This window comes from Triticum dicoccoides, chromosome 6A (genome assembly GCF_002162155.2).
Source record: "Triticum dicoccoides isolate Atlit2015 ecotype Zavitan chromosome 6A, WEW_v2.0, whole genome shotgun sequence".
NCBI lineage: Eukaryota > Viridiplantae > Streptophyta > Magnoliopsida > Poales > Poaceae > Triticum > Triticum dicoccoides.
In genome coordinates, this window is record NC_041390.1 from 139342436 (window position 1) to 139362659 (window position 20224).

Below are 20224 nucleotides of genomic sequence, written 5' to 3' on the forward strand. Positions count from 1 at the left end.
GTCCGAAGACCCTCCAGTCGGCCCAACTACGGAGCCGCCCGGACCCTGCTCAAGGGAAAGCGGCGCCCTGTCCAGCGAGCGGGAGAAGGTTAAGAAGAATGTTCGGACAGGAGAGAACGATGAAGAGCATGCGACCAGGCAATCGACGACTTACGCTGAGACCGCCTGAGGCTGCTTCACCGCCTTGCGGAAGCGGTCCGCTTTCGCGGCCGCCTCATCTCGTTTGGTCGCCGCGGTGGAGGCCTTGGACTTCTTCGGCCGACTGCCGAAGAGGGTTGATGCCGCCCGGCGCTTCTGTGCACCGCTGCTGGCAGCCGCCGCGGTGGACGAGCCCGCGCCCTGATGGTCGGCCGCCGCTGGCGACACGGGGCGACTTCGGCTTTAGCATCATCCGGTCAGTCCTCGAAGCTGGCGGTAAGCCCTCTGCCTCCGGGCTCGGCGTCGTCCCCCACGACGGTGTCTTCCATGACGGCCGCCCCTAGATCCGGGTCGTCGACGTCGTCCACCGTGCGGTCGGGGATGTACTAGCGTTCTATCCCTGCTGCCCCGGTCGTCGGCGGAAGAAGGGGGTTCTGCTAAGAAGAACCGACCGATCAGAAGCCGGCCATCATAAAGCCGGCTACCAACAAAAAGAAGAAAGAGAGGAAAGCTTACCACGGGCGGAGGGTTGGCGCGAGAATACGGCACCTTGCCGTATCGCCAGTCCTCGGCGAGCTTGCAATTGGAGATATCATTTACCATGTATGACACCTCCGCATGAGGCATCTCCCTGGTGCTCAGCCGGCTTGGGTCGAAGTGGCCGCTCATCTGACACATCATGTGGGGCCGGCTTTGGAGAGGAAGTATCCGGCGCTCCATGAAGGCGGCCACCAAGTCGTCCCCGCTCAGGCCTTCCGACTGGATCATCACCCGAAGCCGGGAGACGGTAGCGTTCCCGGCCTGAGACAGTGACCTGGACCGGAAACTCCATGAGGGCTGCCTCCCAGCCGGCGGGCCGGCTACGTAAGCGGGCAGGTTGACGTGGTCTCCTTGCTCGGCGATGTTCTTCATGTAGAAGTACGACTTCTCCTAGATCTTCACCGACTGGATCAGGGGGATGGACGGAAACGGTTTGTTCTCACCCGACCTCCTCATGGCGATGAAGGCCCCGCAGGGGGCGGGCACGCCTGCGATGACGGTGCCGAGTTTGCTCTAGAAGAATTCCCCCCAGAGCTCCAGCGTGGGGAGCAGCCCCAAGAAACCTTCGCAGAGAGAGACGAAGGCCGACAGCAGCATCACCGCGTTGGGCGTGAGGTGATGCGGCTGAAGATTGTAGAACTCAAGGAAGGAGCGCAGGAATCCGCTCGCCGGAAGGCCGAAGCCGCGCAGGAAGTGCGAGCGGAAGATGACCCGCCCGCCCTCCTCCGGTGCCGGCGAGATCTCCGTGTCTGGCGCCAGGCGGACCCGCACGAGGTCGGCGTCGGGCAGGCGCCGAGTCTGGCGGAGGAACCAAACATGGTCCTCATGGACGTTGGAGCCATCCCACGAGCTCGACAGCGCCATGGGAGCAAGACGATGTCGCGGCGCGACGGCACTGAGACGGGAAGCTGCGGCGGCAACGAGAGGAAGAAAGGAGGGCGAGAAGGGGCAGAGCGAGAGAGAGCGTGCGAACCTCTGTCTCTCCCCCTCCTCCCCCTACTTATAGGCTCGCGTGGCGGAGCCGAGGAGGCGCGGCATGGGGAAATGTGGGGATCGATCGTGCCCCCTCCCCCACGTCCCGCGTTTATTGCGCCCTAAACGGCGAAATAAAATCGCCACGGGAAGGCGAGCGGTCCACCTGGGCCGCAGAAGATCAGCGTTCGGGCCGAGGCCTAGGAGTGGCGGGCCCGGGCCTGCGGCGGTGTCCCGTCGCGCGCGTGTGCTGGCAGGATCTCGCTGCCACGTGGCCCGCCTACAAGACGTAGGGCTCCCCGAAATCGGCATACATCAGCAAAGCCGGCTCTTCAGGATAGGAAGCTCACCAAGCTTCTCGTCCCTTTGTCCGCCTCAAAGCTCGATCAGCTTCAGGGACTACTGTCGGAGTAAATATCCATGGGTAGCCTAGCCGGCTTCCCCTGGCCCTTCTGAAAAAATTACGAGCCCGTCCGGCTCTCAAGAATCCAAGACATGCGGCCGCCTTCCCCTTGCTGGCTATCACCCAGGCCGGCTTTCAGAAGGTGGCCCGACTTTAGCCCTCATGAAGAAAGCCATGGGAGGGCCGACTTTGAGAAGCCGGCCGCGAGAAGGCCGACTCCAAGAAGCCGGCTCCCATAAAGCGGTCGAGACCGTACCCTCAAAGTTTGCATCCACCTAGCGGCGATGAGACGGGGCGTGGCTACAGTAAAGCCTGCCACCCCCGAATCCCGGAGCACGCCTGGCACAGTGCGCCGTACGGAGTGGCCATGACCCGTCCGGCGCGGCACTGTTGCCATGTTGACCCTGATGTCACCCACGACGGGCCGCCAATACGGCCCACAGGTGGTGGGCCCCTTTGGGCAGAGAGACGCCCGAAGGCGGCCAGGCCTCCCCCAGTCGGCCCGAGACGGGGCCGGCTCCCCGTAGCCAGCTCGCTTCCCCCCTCGAAGAAGACGCCCCATTAAGGAGACAAGACGCGGTAAGGCTACAGTGATCGCCCACCGGACGGCGGCACTGTAGCCACGCTTACCTCGACGAAGCCCTCGTCATCAGGTTGAGGCAACAGTAACCAGCCACCAACAAGACCCTTGGCAGTGGGGCCTGCCTGTTGCCAAGGAGTTGGCAGCCGGCGGGACCCACCAGCCGGCGGGCCCCAGCAGTCGGCGCAGAAGCCGGTGAGCGCAGTCACAGACGGCTGGGCCCCGCGCCCAGTCGGATTACCATTGTACCCCCGGGGGGTAGGCCTATATAAACCCCCCGGGGCTCCCATGCAAAGGGTTGGAACCCCCAGCTAATTTTAGACACCACACAAGGAGAAGAAGTAAGCTAGCCGTGCCCTTCTTCCTCCTCCCACCGAACAGCTCAAGGAGCATTGTGTAGCTACTTGTCCATCTAGTGATCATGCGGAGACCTCGCAGAGCAGCAGTAGGGGTGTTATCTCCACGGAGAGCCCCGAAGCTGGGTAAGATTCGCCGGCGTGCATGTGTTCGCCTCATCCCGTTTCCAGGCACCGGCGACGTCTTACTGGCTCCCACAATGATAAGCCACCCGTTGGCATATGTCGCACCTACCACCCGACAATTATTGTAACATGCATTAACACTTTTTTGGTTAAATTTAAGGTTATATACTAGCTAGCGTTTGCCCGCAACACACACGGCTTATTCCATCACAAATAGCTTGGATGGATCAATTGTATGCCACGTATCGCACACGCAACTCTGATCTGATTCGTGCTTGATGTCTTCGACATCGCTCGCATAGTTCGTCTTATTTGCCACGTATCACTGTGCCGTCCTCTGCTCGCGTCCCTCGGCAAGCTCTGCTCGCCGTTAGGCGCCGCAGTGCGCTGTGCTCGCTGTTAGGCACCGCAGCACGCTTTGTCGCGTCTGTTGGCACGCTCTGCTCGCATCTGTCAGCGCGCTTGGCTTGCGGACAGCTTTTCCTTGCACGTTCAACTGCTATATGCATATATATATATATGGTTGATCGCCGTTGAGGCGACCGCGGAGTGCTCTGCTCGCGTCCGGCTTCCCCTTTAATTCCTGCGGCCATTATAACCTTAGTCTCTTCAACCTTTCGATCGCTCCCCACAACACAACAAGCACACCCACGACGACACATAGAGAGGGGATGTCCAGCAGTGCTCCAATGGAGTTTGGCGAGCATAGAGCGGAGACCCACGCGAGGGAGACGGATCTCTCGATGGTGTACACCATCGACCCGACCGTGCTGGACGACTACATCAACAACGTTGAGAAGTTGCTTGCTGGAGACAAGTACAAGGTGGTCGGCATCGACTTCCAGTACACCGCCGGTCGTCCCGGCATAGATCAGAAGGTTGTCGTCACCCAGTTGTGTGTGCGCCATCATGTCCTCATCTACCACTACTGCATGGCCACAGAGCCTTGCGACCATTTCAACAGGTTTGTCAACAGCACCGACTACAAGTTCGCCACGGTGGAAACCAAAGACGATGTAAATGCGCTCAGTGTTATGGGCTTGGCCTGCAAGAACCTTGTCGAAATCTGTGACCACTACAGGGTCTGGGGCAACACAAAGAAGGACTCCCTGGTTGAACTCGCCTCGGCCATCATCGACCCCTACTACGAAAAGATGAAGCAGGATTCCCAGAGAACAAGCCCCCTATCCTGGCACAGGGCCTGGATGTGGCAACTGGATGAACCTCACCTCAGGTTCGCGGCCAAGAGCGTGTACACATGCTACAAGATGCAAAGGCGGATCGTTGACATGAGGAAGTGCCTCCTTACCCAAATCGATGAGCCCGGATCGAGCCACAAGCAGAGCAAGCATCACAAGAAATAGATGATGATCAGATGATCATTTATGCTAGTTAATCATGCATGTAATATATAGTTTACATTATTGGTGTGTGGAAATGTCATGTGTGTAGTAGCCACCTATGTAATTATGCATGTAATAGTTTACTTTGGTGTGTGCAAATGCCATGGTTGTAGTAGCCACCTATGTAAGTGGATGTTTAATTTGGTTATGCAAGCATGTCCTTATAAGTGTGTGTGTGTGTGTGTGCGTGTGTGTGTGTATGTTGTTGTTCTGTATGCAATCCCATCGCACAACACACACGTCTTATTAGCATCAACCATCTGTGTTATTATCGGTATTCACACACATTTCTGATTACAGACCTGTTTGCCGCGTATCACATACATCTTGTTAAGTTGAACCATTTCTATTTTCATGTCTCAATGCAAACAGTTCATCCCAGTGAACCGCATGCCGTATATCGCACACACCTTGATCTGGCTGACCGTTTCTTTTGTGTTGCCTAATCACAAACAGTTCATCCGAGTAAACCGTATGTTGTATATCGTACACACCTCCATCTGGCTGACCGTTTCTTTTGTTAATCCTCATCGCAAACAGTTAATTGAACAGAACCGTATGCCCTGCATCGCACACGCAACTAAAATCTGAACCGTGTTTGATGGCTCCGCCATTGCAAACGTTTTGCACCTTTTTTGACGGTTTTTTACACCACCGTTTGCGATTATGGCATCGCACACAGTTTCGTCGAAGGGTATCTGATCGTAGTGTCACGTTAGCAGCATCCTCTGTAGTGATAATAGCATGGAACAATAAAAAATTATAGATATATTGGATACGTATCAAGCATCCCCAAGCTTAATTCCTGCATATCCTCGAGTAGTTAAACGATAAAAACATAATTTTTGATGTGGAATGCTACCTAACATATTTATCCATGTAATTTTTCTTTATTGTGGCATTAATGTTCAGATCCATAAGATTCAAAACAAAATTTTAACATTTACATAAAAACAATAATATTTCAAGCATACTAACAAGGCAATTGTGTCTTCTCAAAATAACATAGCCAAAGAAAGCTTATCCCTACAAAATCATATAGTCTGGCTATGCTCCATCTTCATCACACAAAATATTCAAATCATGCACAACCCCGATGACAAGCCAAGGAATTGTTTCATACTTTTGATGTTCTCAAACTTTTCAACTTTCACGCAATACATGAGTGTGAGCCATGGACATAGCACTATAGGTGGAATAGTGTTGGGGAACGTAGTGTTTAAAAAAATTCCTATGATCACGCCAGATATATCTAGGAGAAGCATAACAACGAGCGGGGAGAGTGTGTCCACGTACCCTCGTAGACCGAAAGCGGAAGCGTTTAGTAACGCGGTTGATGTAGTCGAACGTCTTCGCGATCCAACCGATCAAGTACCGAATGCACGGCACCTCCGCGATCTGCACATGTTCAGCTCGGTGACGTCCCTCGAACTCTAGATCTAGCTGAGGCCAAGGGAGAGTTTTGTCAGCACGACGGCGTGGTGACGATGATGATGAAGTTACCAACGCAGGGCTTCGCCTAAGCACTACGACAATATGACCGAGGTGGAAAACTGTGGAGGGGGGCACCGCACACGGCTAAAGATCAACTTGTGTGTCTATGGGGTGCCCCCTCCCCTATATATAAAGGAGGGAGGAGGGGAGGGCCGGCCGGCCCCAAGGGCGCGCCCCAAGAGGGGAATCCTACTAGGACTCCAAGTCCTAGTAGGAATCCACCAAGAGGGAGAGAGGGGGAAGGAAGGAAGAGGGGAGGGAAGGAAAAGGGGGCGCCGCCCCCTTCCCCTAGTCCAATTCAGACCCAAGGGGGGCGGACAGCCCCTCCTAGCCCATCCTCTCTTCCCACTAAGGCCCATAGAGGCCCATTAATTCTCCTGGGGTTTCTGGTAACCCCTTCCGGCACTCCGGTTTTATCCGATACTCTCCGGAACACTTCCGGTGTCCGAATAACATGGTCTAATATATCAATCTTTATGTCTCGACCATTTCGAGATTCCTCGTCATGTCTGTGATCTCATCCAGGACTCTGAACAACCTTCGGTACATCAAATCACAGAAACTCATAACACCAATCATCATCGAACGTTAAGCGTGCGGACCCTACGGGTTCGAGAACTATGTAGACATGACCAAGACACCTCTCCAGTCAATAACCAATAGCGGAACATGGATGCTCATATTGGCTCCTACATATTCTATGAAGATCTTTATCGGTCAAACCACACAACAACATATGTTGCTCCCTTTGTCATCAGTATGTTACTTGCCCGAGATTCTATCGTCGGTATCATCATACCTAGTTCAATCTCGTTACTGGCAAGTCTCTTTACTCGCTCCGTAATACTTCATCCCGCAACTAACTCATTAGTCACATTGCTTGCAAGACATATAGTGATGAGCATTACCGAGAGGGCCCAGAGATACCTCTTCGATACACGGAGTGAGAAATCCTACTCTTGATCTATGCCAACTCAACAAACATCATCAAAGACACCTATAGAGCATCTTTATAATCACCCATTTATTTTGTGACGTTTGATAGAACACAAAGTGTTCCTCCGGTATTCGGGAGTTGCATAATCTCGTAGTCTGAGGAACATGTATAAGTCATGAAGAAAGCAGTCGCAATGAAACTGTAACGATCATAATGCTAAGCTAACGAATGGGTCTTGTCCATCACATCATTCTCCTAATGATGTGATCCCGTTCATCAAATGACAACACATGTCCATGGTCAGGAAACTTAACCATCTTTGATTAATGAGCTAGTCAGGTAGAGGCATACTAGGGACACTCTGTTTTGTCTATGTATTCACACATGTACTAAGTTTCCGGTTAATAGAATTCTAGCATGAATAATAAACATTTATCATGATATAAGGAAATATAAATAACAACTTTATTATTGCCTCTAGGGCATATTTCCTCCAGTCTCCCACTTGCACTAGATTCAATAATCTAGTTCACATCGCCATGTGATTTAACACCAATAGTTCACATCACCATGTGATTAGTTTACATCGCCATGTGACCAATACCCAAAGGGTTTTACTAGAGTCAATAATCTAGTTCACATCGCTGTGTGATTAATACCCAAAGAGTACTAAGGTGTGATCATGTTTTGCTTGTGAGAGAAGCTTAGTCAATGGGTATGTCATATTCAGAGTCGTATGTATTTTGCAAATTTTCTATGTCTACAATGCTCTGTATGGAGCTACTCTAGCTAATTGCTCCCACTTCCAATATGTATCCAGATTGAGACTCAGAGTCATCCGAATTGGTGTAAATGCTTGAATCGGCGTAACTCTTTACGACGAACTCTTTATCACCTCCATAACCGAGAAATATCTCCTTAGTCTTCTAAGGATAATTTTGACCACTGTCAAGTGATCCACTCCTGGATCAATATCGTACCCCCTTGCCAAACTCATGGAAAGGTACACAATAGGTTTGGTACACAACATAGCATACATTATGGAACCTATGGCTGAGGCATAGGGAATGACTTTCATTCTCTTTCTATTTTCTGTCGTGGTCGTGTTTTGAGTCTTACTCAACTTTAGACCTTGCAATACAGGCAAGAACTCCTTCTTTGACTATTCCATTTTGAACTACTTCAAAAATCTTGTCAAGGTATGTACTCATTGAAAACTCTTATCAAGCATCTTGATCTATCTCTATAGATCTTGATGCCCAATATGTAAGCAGCTTCACCGAGGTCTTTCTTTGAAAAACTCCTTTCAAACACTCCTTTATGCTTTCCAGAAAATTCTACATCATTTCCGATCAACAATATGTCATTCACATATACTTATCAGAAAGGTTGTAGTGCTCCCACTCACTTTCTTGTAAATACAGGCTTCACCGCAAGTCTGTATAAAACTATATGCTTTGATCAACTTATCAAAGCGTATATTCCAACTCCGAGATGCTTGCACCAGTCCATAGATAGATCGCTGGAGCTTGCACATTTTGTTAGCACCTTTAGGATTGACAAAACCTTCTGGTTGTATCATATACAACTCTTCTTTAGTAAATCCATTAAGGAATGCAGTTTTGATATCCATTTGTCAGATTTCATAAAATGTGGCAATTTCTAACATGATTCGGACAGACATTAAGCATCGATATGAGTGAGAAAATCTCATTGTAGTCAACATCTTGAATTTGTCAAAAACCCTTTTTGACAAGTTGAGCTTTGTAGATAGTAACACTACTATCAGCGTTCGTCTTCCTCTTGAAGATCCATTTATTCTCAATGGCTTGCCGATCATCGAGCAAGTCCACCAAAGCCCACACTTTGTTCTCATACATGGATTCTATCTCAGATTTCATGGCCTCAAGCCATTTGTCGGAATCTGGGCTCATCATCGCTTCCTCATAGTTTGTAGGTTCATCATGGTCTAGCAACATGACGTCCAGAACAGGATTACCGTACCACTCTGGTGCGGATCGTACTCTGGTTGACCTACGAGGTTCGGTGGTAACTTGATCTGAAGTTTCATGATCATCATCATTAACTTCCTCACTAATTGGTGTAGGCATCACTGGAACTGATTTCATTGATGAGCTACTTTCCAATTCGAAAGAAGGTACAATTACCTCATCAAGTTCTACTTTCCTCCCACTCACTTCTTTCAAGAGAAACTCCTTCTCTAGAAAGGATCCACTCTTAGCAACAAAGATCTTGCCTTCCAATCTGTGATAGAAGGTTGATAACCCACAAGTGTAGGGGATTTGCAACAGCTTTCAAGGGTAGAGTATTCAACCCAAATTTATTGATTCGACACAAGGGGAGCCAAAGAATATTCTCAAGTATTAGCAATTGAGTTGTTAATTCAGCTACACCTGGATAACTTAATATCTGCGGCAAAGTATTTAGTAGCAAAGTAATATGATAGTGGTGGTAACGGTAACAAGAGTAACGGAAGCAAAAGTAATATTTTTGGTATTTTGTAGTGATTGTAACAGTAGTAACGGAAAAGTAAATAAGCGAAAACCAGTATATGGAAAGCTCGTAGGCATTGGATCGGTGATGGATAATTATGCCGGATGCGGTTCATCATGTAACAGTCATAACATAGGGTGACACAGAACTAGCTCCAATTCATCAATGTAATGTAGGCATGTATTCTGAATATAGTCATACGTGCTTATGGAAAAGAACTTGCATGACATCTTTTGTCCTACCCTCCCGTGGCAGCGGGGTCCTAACGGAAACTAAGGGATATTGAGGCCTCCTTTTAATAGAGAACCGAAACAAAGCATTAGCACATAGTGAATACATGAACTCCTCAAACTATGGTCACCACCGGGAGTGGTCCCGATTATTGTCACTTCGGGGTTGCCGAATCATAACACATAGTAGGTGACTATAGACTTGCAAGATAGGATCAAGAACTCACATATATTCATGAAAACATAATAGGTTCAGATCTGAAATCATGGCACTCGGGCCCTAGTGACAAGCATTAAGCATAGCAAAGTCATAGCAACATCAATCTCAAAACATAGTGGACACTAGGGATCAAACCCTAACAAAACTAACTCGATTACATGATAAAATTCATCCAACCCATCACCGTCCAGCAAGCCTACGATGGAATTACTCACGCACGACGATGAGCATCATGAAATTGGTGATGGAGGATGGTTGATGATGACGACGGTGACGAATCCCCCTCTCCGGAGCCCTGAACGGACTCCAGATCAGCCCTCCCGAGAGGTTTTAGGGCTTGGCAGCGGCTCCATATCGTAAAACGTGATGATTTCTTCTCCTTGATTTTTTCTCCCCGAAAGCAAATATATAGAGTCGGAGTTGGCGTCGGAGGAGCTCCAGGGGGGCCACGAGGTAGGGGGGCGTGCCCCCCACCCTCGTGGACAGGGTGTGGGCCCCCTGGTCTTCATCTTTGGCAAGGATTTTTTATTATTTTTAACTAGATGTTCCGTGGAGTTTCAGGTCATTCCGAGAACTTTTGTTTTCTGCACATAAAAACAACATCATGGCAATTCTGCTGAAAACAGCGTCAGTTCGGGTTAGTTCCATTCAAATCATGCAAATTAGAGTCCAAAACAAGGGCAAAAGTGTTTGGAAAAGTAGATACGACGGAGACGTATCAAAGGTGTACCCAACAGTTTCTTTTGGGTATCCTATGAAGACGCACTTCTCCGATTTGGGTTTGAGCTTATGAGGTTGAAACATTTTCACATAAGCATCGCAACCCCAAACTTCAAGAAACGATAGCTTAGGTTTCTTGCTAAACCACAGTTCATACGGTGTCGTCTCAACGGATTTTTAGATGGTGCCCTATTTAACATGAATGCAGTTGTCTCTAATGCATAACCACAAAAAGGTAGTGGTAATTTGGTAAGAGACATCATAGATTGCACCATATCTAATAAAGTATGGTTATGACGTTCGGACACACCATTATGCTGTGGTGTTCTAGGTGGCGTGAGTTGCGAAACTATTCCACATTGTTTCCAATGAAGACCAAACTCGTAACTCAAATATTCGTCTCCTGCAATTAGATCGTAGAAACATTATTTTCTTGTTACGATGATTTTCACTTCACTCTGAAATTCTTTGAACTTGTCAAATGTTTCAGACTTATGTTTCATCAAGTAGATATACCCATATCTGCTCAAATCATCTGTGAAGGTCAGAAAATAACGATACCCGCCACGTGCCTCAACACTCATTGGACCGCACACATCAGTATGTATTATTTCCAACAAGTCTGTTGCTCGCTCCATTGTTCTGGAGAACGGAGTCTTAGTCATCTTGCCCATGAGGCATGGTTCGCAAGCATCAAGTGATTCCAAAAGCCCATCAGCATGGAGTTTGTTGATGCGCTTTACACCAATATGACCTAAACGGCAGTGCCACAAATAAGTTGCACTATCATTATTAACTTTGCATCTTTTGGCATCAATATTATGTGTATCACTGTGATCGAGATTCAGTAAACCATTTACATTGGATGTAAGACCATAGAAGGTTTTATTCATGTAAACAGAACAACAATTATTCTCTGATTTAAATGAATAATTGTATCGCAATAAACATGATCCAATCATATTTATGCTCAATGCAAACACCAAATAACATTTATTTAGTTCCAATACTAAGCCCGAAGGAAAAGGGAGTGTGTGATGGTGATCTTAACAACCTTGGAATCACTTCCAACACACATCATCACCTCGCCCTTAACTAGTCTCTGTTTATTTTGCAACTCATGTTTCGAGTTACTACTCTTAGCAACTGAACCAGTATCAAATACCGAGGGATTGTTATAAACACTAATAAAGAGCACATCAATAACATGTATATCAAATATACCTTTGTTCACTTTGCCATCCTTCTTATCCGCCAAGTATCTAGGGCAGTTCCACTTCCAGTGACCATTTCCTTTGCAGTAGAAGCACTCAGTTTTAGGCTTGGGTCTAGCTTTGGGATTCTTCATGGGAGTGGCAACTTGCTTGCCATTCTTCTTGAAGTTCCCTTTCTTTCCCTTGTCCTTTTACTTGAAACTAGTGGTCTTGTCAGCCATCAACACTTGATGCTTTTCTTGATTTCTACCTTCGCCGATTTCAGCATCGCGAAGTGCTCAGGGAATCATTTTCGTCATCCCTTGCATATTATAGTTCATCACTAAGTTCTAGCAACTTGGTGATAGTGACTAGAGAACTTTGTCAATTACTATCTTATTTGGAAGATTAACTCCCACTTGATTCAAGCAATTGTAGTACCTAGACAATCTGAGCATATGCTCACTGGTTGATCTATTCACCTCCATCTTGTAGGAAAAGTACTGTCAGAGGTCTCATACCTCTCGACACGGGTATGAGTATGAAATACCAATTTCAACTCTTAGAACATCTTATATGCTTCGTGGTGTTCAAAACGTTTTTGAAGTCCCGTTTCTAAGCCGTAAAGCATGGTGCACTAAACTATTAAGTAGTCATCATACCGAGCTTTGTCAAACTTTCATAACGTGTGCATCTGCTCCTGCAATAGGTTTGTCACCTAGCGGTGCATAAAGGACATAATTCTTCTGTGCAGCAATGAGGATAATCCTCAGATCATAGACCAAGTCTGCATCATTGCTACTTTCATCTTTCAACTTATTTTTCTCTAGGAACATATCAAAAATAAACTGGAAGCTACATCGCAAGCTATTGATCTACAACATAGATATGCAAATACTATCAAGACTAAGTTCATGATAAATTAAAGTTTAATTAATCATATTACTTAAGAACTAACACTTAGATAGGCATCCCTCGAGTCATCTAAATGATCACATGATCCATATCAACTAAACCATGTTCAATCATCACGTGAGATGGAGTAGCTTTCAATGGTGAACATCACTATGTTGATCATATCTACTATATGATTCACGCTCGACCTTTCTGTCTCAGTGTTCCGAGGCTGCATATGCTAGGCTCGTCAAGTTTAACCCGAGTATTCTGCATGTGCAAAACTGGCTTGCACCCATTGTATGTGAACGTAGAGCTTATCACACCCGATCATCACATGGTGTCTCGGCACGACGAAATGTAGCAACGGTGCATACTTAGGGAGAACACTTATACCTTGAAATTTAGTGAGAGATCATCTTATAATGCTACCGCCGTACTAAGAAAAATAAGATGCATAAAGGATAAACATCACATTCAATCAATATAAGTGATATGATATGGCCATCATCATCTTTTGCCTTTGATCTCCATCTCCAAAGCACCATCATGATCACCATCGTCACCGGCTTGACACATTGATCTCCATCGAAGCATCGTTGTCGTTTCGCCAACTATTGCTACTACGACTATCGCTACCGGTTAGTGACAAAGTAAAGGAATTACATGGCGAATGCATTTCATACAATAAAGAGGCAACCATATGGCTCCTGCCAGTTACCGATAACTGTTACAAAACATGATCATCTCATACAACAAATTATATATCATCACGTCTTGACCATATCACATCACAGCAAGCCCTGCAAAAACAAGTTAGATGTCCTCTACTTTGTTGTTGCAAGTTTTACGTGGCTGCTATGGGCTTAGCAAGAACCGTTCTTACCTAGCCACCTGTGTGCGAAGCACGGCGGTAGAACCAGTCTCATGAATGCGGTCATGTAATGTCGGTCTGGGCCGCTTCATCCAACAATACCACTGAATCAAAGTATGACATGCTGGTAAACAGTATGACTATTATCGCCCACAACTCATTGTGTTCTACCCGTGCATATAACATCTACGCATAGACCTGGCTCGGATGCCACTGTTGGGGAACGTAGTTTTAAAAAAAATTCCTATGATCACGCCAGATCTATCTAGGAGAAGCATAGCAACGAGCAGGGAGAGTGTGTCCACGTACCCTCGTAGATCGAAAGCGGAAGCGTTTAGTAACGTGGTTGATGTAGTTGAACGTCTTTGCGATCCAACCGATCAAGTACCAAATGCACAGCACCTCCGCGATCTGCACACGTTCAGCTCGGTGACGTCCCTCGAACTCTAGATCCAGCTGAGGCCGAGGGAGAGTTTCGTCAGCATGACGGCATGGTGACGGTGATGATGAAGTTACCGACGCAGGGCTTCGCCTAAGCACTACGACAATATGACCGAGGTGGAAAACTGTGGAGGGGGGCATCGCACACGGCTAAAGATCAACTTGTGTGTCTATGGGGTGCCCCCTCCCCTGTATATAAAGGAGGGAGGAGGGGAGGGCCGGCCGGCCCCTAGGGCATGCCCCAAGAGGGGAATCCTACTAGGACTCCAAGTCCTAGTAGGAATCCACCAAGAGGGAGAGAGGGGGAAGGAAGGAAGAGGGGGAAGGGAAGGAAAGGGGGGTGGGCGCCGCCCCCTTCCCCTAGTCCAATTCGTACCCAGGGGGCGGCCAGCCCCTCCTGGCCCTTCCTCTCTTCCCACTAAGGCCTATAGAGGCCCATTAGTTCTCCCGGGGATTCCGATAACCCCTTCCAGCACTCCGGTTTTATCCGATACTCTCCGGAACACTTCTGGTGTCCGAATAACATGGTCCAATATATCAGTCTTTATGTCTCGACCATTTCGAGACTCCTCACCATGTCCGTGATCTCATCCAGGACTCCGAACAACCTTCATTACATCAAATCACATAAACTCATAATACCAATCGTCATCGAACGTTAAGCGTGCGGACCCTACAGGTTCGAGAACTATGTAGACATGACCAAGACACCTCTCCGGTCAATAACCAACAACAGAACCTGGATGCTCATATTGTCTCCTACATATTCTATGAATATCTTTATCGGTCAAACCGCACAACAACATACGTTGTTCCCTTTGTCATCGGTATGTTACTTGCCCGAGATTCGATCGTCGGTATCATCATACCTAGTTCAATCTCGTTACCGACAAGTCTCTTTACTCGTTTTGTAATACTTCATCCCGCAACTAACTCATTAGTCACATTACTTGCCAGGCTTATAGTGATGAGCATTACTGAGAGGGCCTAGAGATACCTCTCCGATACATGGAGTGACAAATCCTAATCTTGATCTATGCCAACTCAACAAACACCATCAGAGACACCTGTAGAGCATCTTTATAATCACCCATTTACGTTGTGACGTCTGATAGCACACAAAGTGTTCCTCCGGTATTCAGGAGTTGCATAATCTCATAGTCTAAGGAACATGTATAAGTCATGAAGAAAGCAGTAGCAATGAAACTGTAACGATCATAATGCTAAGCTAACGAATGGGTCTTGTCCATCACATCATTCTCCTAATGATGTGATCCCGTTCATCAAATGACAACACATGTCCATGGTCAGGAAACTTAACCATCTTTGATTAATGAGCTAGTCAAGTAGAGGCATACTAGGGACACTCTGTTTTGTCTATGTATTCACACATGTACTAAGTTTCCGGTTAATACAATTCTAGCATCAATAATAAACATTTATCATGATATAAGGAAATATAAATAACAACTTTATTATTGCCTCTAGGGCATATTTCCTTCAAATAGAATACGGTGGTTGTGGAGAAGACAAAAATAAGGAGATAGTCTATCACATCAACTAGGCATATCAACGGGCTATGGAGATGCCCATCAATAGATATCAATGTGGGTGAGTAGGGATTGCCATGCAACGGATGCACTAGAAGTATAAGTTTATGAAAGCTCAAAAACAAACTAAGTGGGTGTGCATCCAACTCGCTTGCTCACGAAGTCCTAGGGCAATTTGAGGAAGCCCATCATTCGAATATACAAGCCAAGTTCTATAATGAAAAATTCCCACTAGTATATGAAAGTAACAACATAGGAGACTCTCTATCATGAAGATCATGGTGCTACTTTGAAGCAAAAGTGTGGTAAAAGGATAGTAACATTGCCCCTTCTCTCTTTTCTCTCATTTTTTATTTTTTATTTTTGGCCCTTCTCTTTTTTGGCCTGTTTTTTTCCATACGGAGTCTCATCCTGACTTGTGGGGGAATCACAGTCTCCATCATCCTTTCCTCACATGGGACAATGCTCTAATAATGAAGATCATCACACTTTTATTTACGTACAACTCAAGAATTACAACTCGATACTTAGAACAAAATATGACTCTATATGAATGCCTCCGGCGGTGTACCGGAATGTGCAATGAATCAAGAGTGACATGTATGAAAGAATTATGAACGATGGCTTTGCCACCAATATGATGTCAACTACATGATCATGGAAAGCAATATGACAATGATGAAGCGTGTAATAATAAATGGAATGGTGGAAAGTTGCATGGCAATATATCTCGGAATGGCTATGGAAATGCCATAATAGGTAGGTATGGTGGCTGTTTTGAGGAAGGTATATGGTGGGTGTATGGTACCGGCGAAAGTTACGCGGTACTAGAGAGGCTAGCAATGGTGGAAGGGTCAGAGTGTGTATAATCCATGAGCTCAACATTAGTCATAAAGAACTCACATACTTATTGCAAAAATCTGTTAGTTATCGAAATGAAGCACTACGCGCATGCTCCTAGGGGGATAGATTGGTAGGAAAAAACCATCGCTCGTCCCCGACCACCACTCATAAGGAAGAAAATCAATAAATAAATCATGCTCCAACTTCATCACATAACGGTTCACCATACGTGCATGCTACGGGAATCACAAACTTTAACACAAGTATTTCTACAATCCACAATTACTCACTAGCATGACTCTAATATCACCATCTTTATATCTCAAAACAATGATAAGGAATCAAACTTCTCATAGTATTCAATGCACTTTAGATGAAAGTTTTTATTATACCCATCTTGGATGTCTATCATATTAGGACTAAATTTATAACCAAAGCAAATTACCATGTTGTTTAGAAACTCTCAAAATAACATAAGTGAAGCATGAGAGTTCAATAATTTCTATAAAATAAAGCCACAGACGTGCTCTAAAAAGATATAAGTGAAGCATTAGAGCAAAATTGCCTAGCTCAAAAGATATAAGTGAAGCACATAGAGTATTCTAATAAATCACGATTCATGTGTGTCCCTCTCAAAAGATGTGTACAGTAAGGATGATTGTGGCAAACTAAAAAGCAAAGACTCATATCATAAAAGACGCTCCAGGCAAAACACATATCATGTGGTGAATAAAAATATAGCCTCAAGTAAATTTACCGATAGACGAAGACAAAAGAGGGGATGCCTTCCTGGGCATCCCCAAGCTTAGGCTCTTGGTCATCCTTGAATATTACCTTGGGGTGCCTTGCGCATCCCCAAGATTAGGCTCTTACCACTCCTTATTCCATAGTCCATCAAATCCTTACCCAAAACTTGAAAACTTCACAACACAAAACTCAACAGAAAATCTCATAACCTCCGTTAGTATAAGAAAATAAATCACCATTTTTGGTACTGATGTGAACTCATCATTTATTTATATTGGTGTAATATCTACTGTATTCCAATTTTTCCATGGTTCATACCTCCCGATACTACCCATAGATTCATCAAAATAAGCAAACAACACAAAGAAAACATAATCTGTCAAAAACAGAATAGTCTGCAGCAATCTGTAACTCTCGAATACTTATGTTTCAGTTAAAAATGAGCATTGTTTTTGTGAGCGCAAAAGTTTCTATTTTTCAACAAGATCAAATCAACTATCACCGTAAGCCATCCCAAAGGTCTTACTTGGCACAAACACTAATTAAAACACAAAAACACATCTAACCAGAGGCTAGATGAATTATTTATTGAAAAAAGAACCAAAAATCAAAGAACAAAAAAAATTGGGTTGCCTCCCAATAAGCGCTATTGTTTAACGCCCTTAGCTAGGCATTGATAATTTTAATGATGCTCACACGAAAGATAAGAATTGAAGCACAAGAGGAGCATCATAAAACACGTGACAAACATATCTAAGTCTAACATACTTCCTATGCATAGGCATTATATAAGCAAACAAATTATCTGGACAAGCAAAAACTAGCATATGCAAGGAAGGAGAAAGAAATAATAGCAATCTCAACATAACGAGAGGTAATTTATTGACATGAAAATTTTTACAACCATATTTTCCTCTCTCATAATAATTACATATAGGATCATAATCAAATTCAACAATATAACTATCACATAAAATATTCTCAACATGATCCACATGTATACAAAGTTGACACTCTTCCGAAATAGTGGGATTATCATAAAATAAAGTCATGACCTCTCTGAACCCACTTTTATCAAGAACTTCATAAGATTGAATATTACCAAATATGTGGGATCTAAAGTTGACACTCTTCCAAACCCACTTTCAGTATTATTGCAAACATTATTATCAATCTCATATTCATCATGGGACTTAAATAAATTTTCAAAATTGTAAGAAAAATCACCCCAATCATGATCATTGCAACAAGTAGTGGACATAGCAAAACTAGCATCCCCAAGCTTAGGGTTTTGCATATCATTAACACAATTTTCATTAATAGAATTTATACTAATATCATTGCAATCATGCTTTTCATTCAAGGAGCTATCGTGTATCACTTCATAAATTTCTTCTTTCAACACTTCATCACAATTTTCAGATTCACGAATTTCAAGAAAAACCTCATAAAGATAATCTAGTGCACTCAACTCACTAGCAGTTGGTTCATCATAATTGGATCTCTTAAAAAGATTAGCAAGTGGATGAGGATCCATATCAATAAATTTTTAGCAAGCGAAGATGCAAGCAAATAGAGGGCACATGGCAACACAAGCAAAGATAGCAAACGAGAAAGAGAACTAAAGAAGGGCGAATAAAAAGGCATTTTTTTCAAAAATCATTTTAGAAGTGGGGGGAGGAAAACGAGCGGCAAATGGTGAATAATGTAATGCAAGAGATGAAAGTTGATGATGGGTACTTGGTATGTCTTGACTTGGCGTAGATCTCCCCGGCAACGGCGCCAGAAATTCTTCGTGCTACTTCTTGAGTTTGCGTTGGTTTTCCCTTGAAGAGGAAAGGGTGATGCAGCAAAGTAAAGATAAGTATTTCCCTCAGTTAGAGAACCAAGGTATCAATCCAGTAGGATACAACACACAAATCACCAATACCTGCACAAACAATCAAACAACTTGCACCCAACACGATAAAGGGGTTGTCAATCCCTTCACGGTTACTTGCAAAAGTGAGATTTAATAGAGATAGATGAAACTAAACAAACGATAAGTAAATATTTTTGGGTTTTTGGTTTATAGATCGGAAAGTAAAAGATTACAAAATAGTAGATCGGAAACTTATATGATGGAAAATAGAACCGGGGGCCATAGGTTTCACTAGAGGCTTCTCTCAAGATAGCAAATAATACGGTGGGTGAACAAATTACTATCGAGCAATTGATAGAAAAGCGCAAAGTTATGACGATATCTAAGGCAATGATTATGAAATATAGGCATCACGTCCGTGTTAAATAGACCGAAACGATTCTGCATCTACTACTATTACTCCACACATCGACCGACACCTGCCTGCATTTAGAGTATTAAGTTCATGAAGAACAGAGTAACACATTAAGTAAGATGACATGATGTAGAGGAATAAACTCAAGCAATATGATTTAAACCCCATCTTTTTATCCTCGATGGCAACGATACAATACGTGCCTTTCTTTCCCTACTGTCACTGGGAAAGGACACCGCAAGATTGAACCCAAAGCTAAGCACTTCTCACATTGCAAGAAAAACCAATCTAGTTGGCCAAACCAAACCGATAGTTCGAAGAGAATTACAAAGATACCAAATCATGCATAAAAGAATTCAGAGAAGATTCAAATAATATTCATAGATAAGCTAATCATAAATCCACAATTCATCGGATCTCGACAAACACGCCGCAAAAGAAGATTACATCGGATAGATCTCCAAGAACATCGAGGAGAACATGGTATTGAGAATCAAAGAGAGATAAGAAGTCATCTAGCTACTAGTTATGGACCCGTAGGTCTGTGGTAAACTACTCACGCTTTATCGGAAGGGAAATAGAGTTGATGTAGAAGCCCTCCGTGATCGAATCCCCCTCCGGGAGGATGCCGGAAAAGTCCCCTAGATGGGATCTCACGGGAACAGAAGGTTGCGGCGGTGGAAAAGTGTTTTCGTGAATACTTCTGGTGGTTTGGGAATATATGTGAATATATAGGCCGAAGAATTAGGTCAGGTGAGTCACGAGGGGCCCAC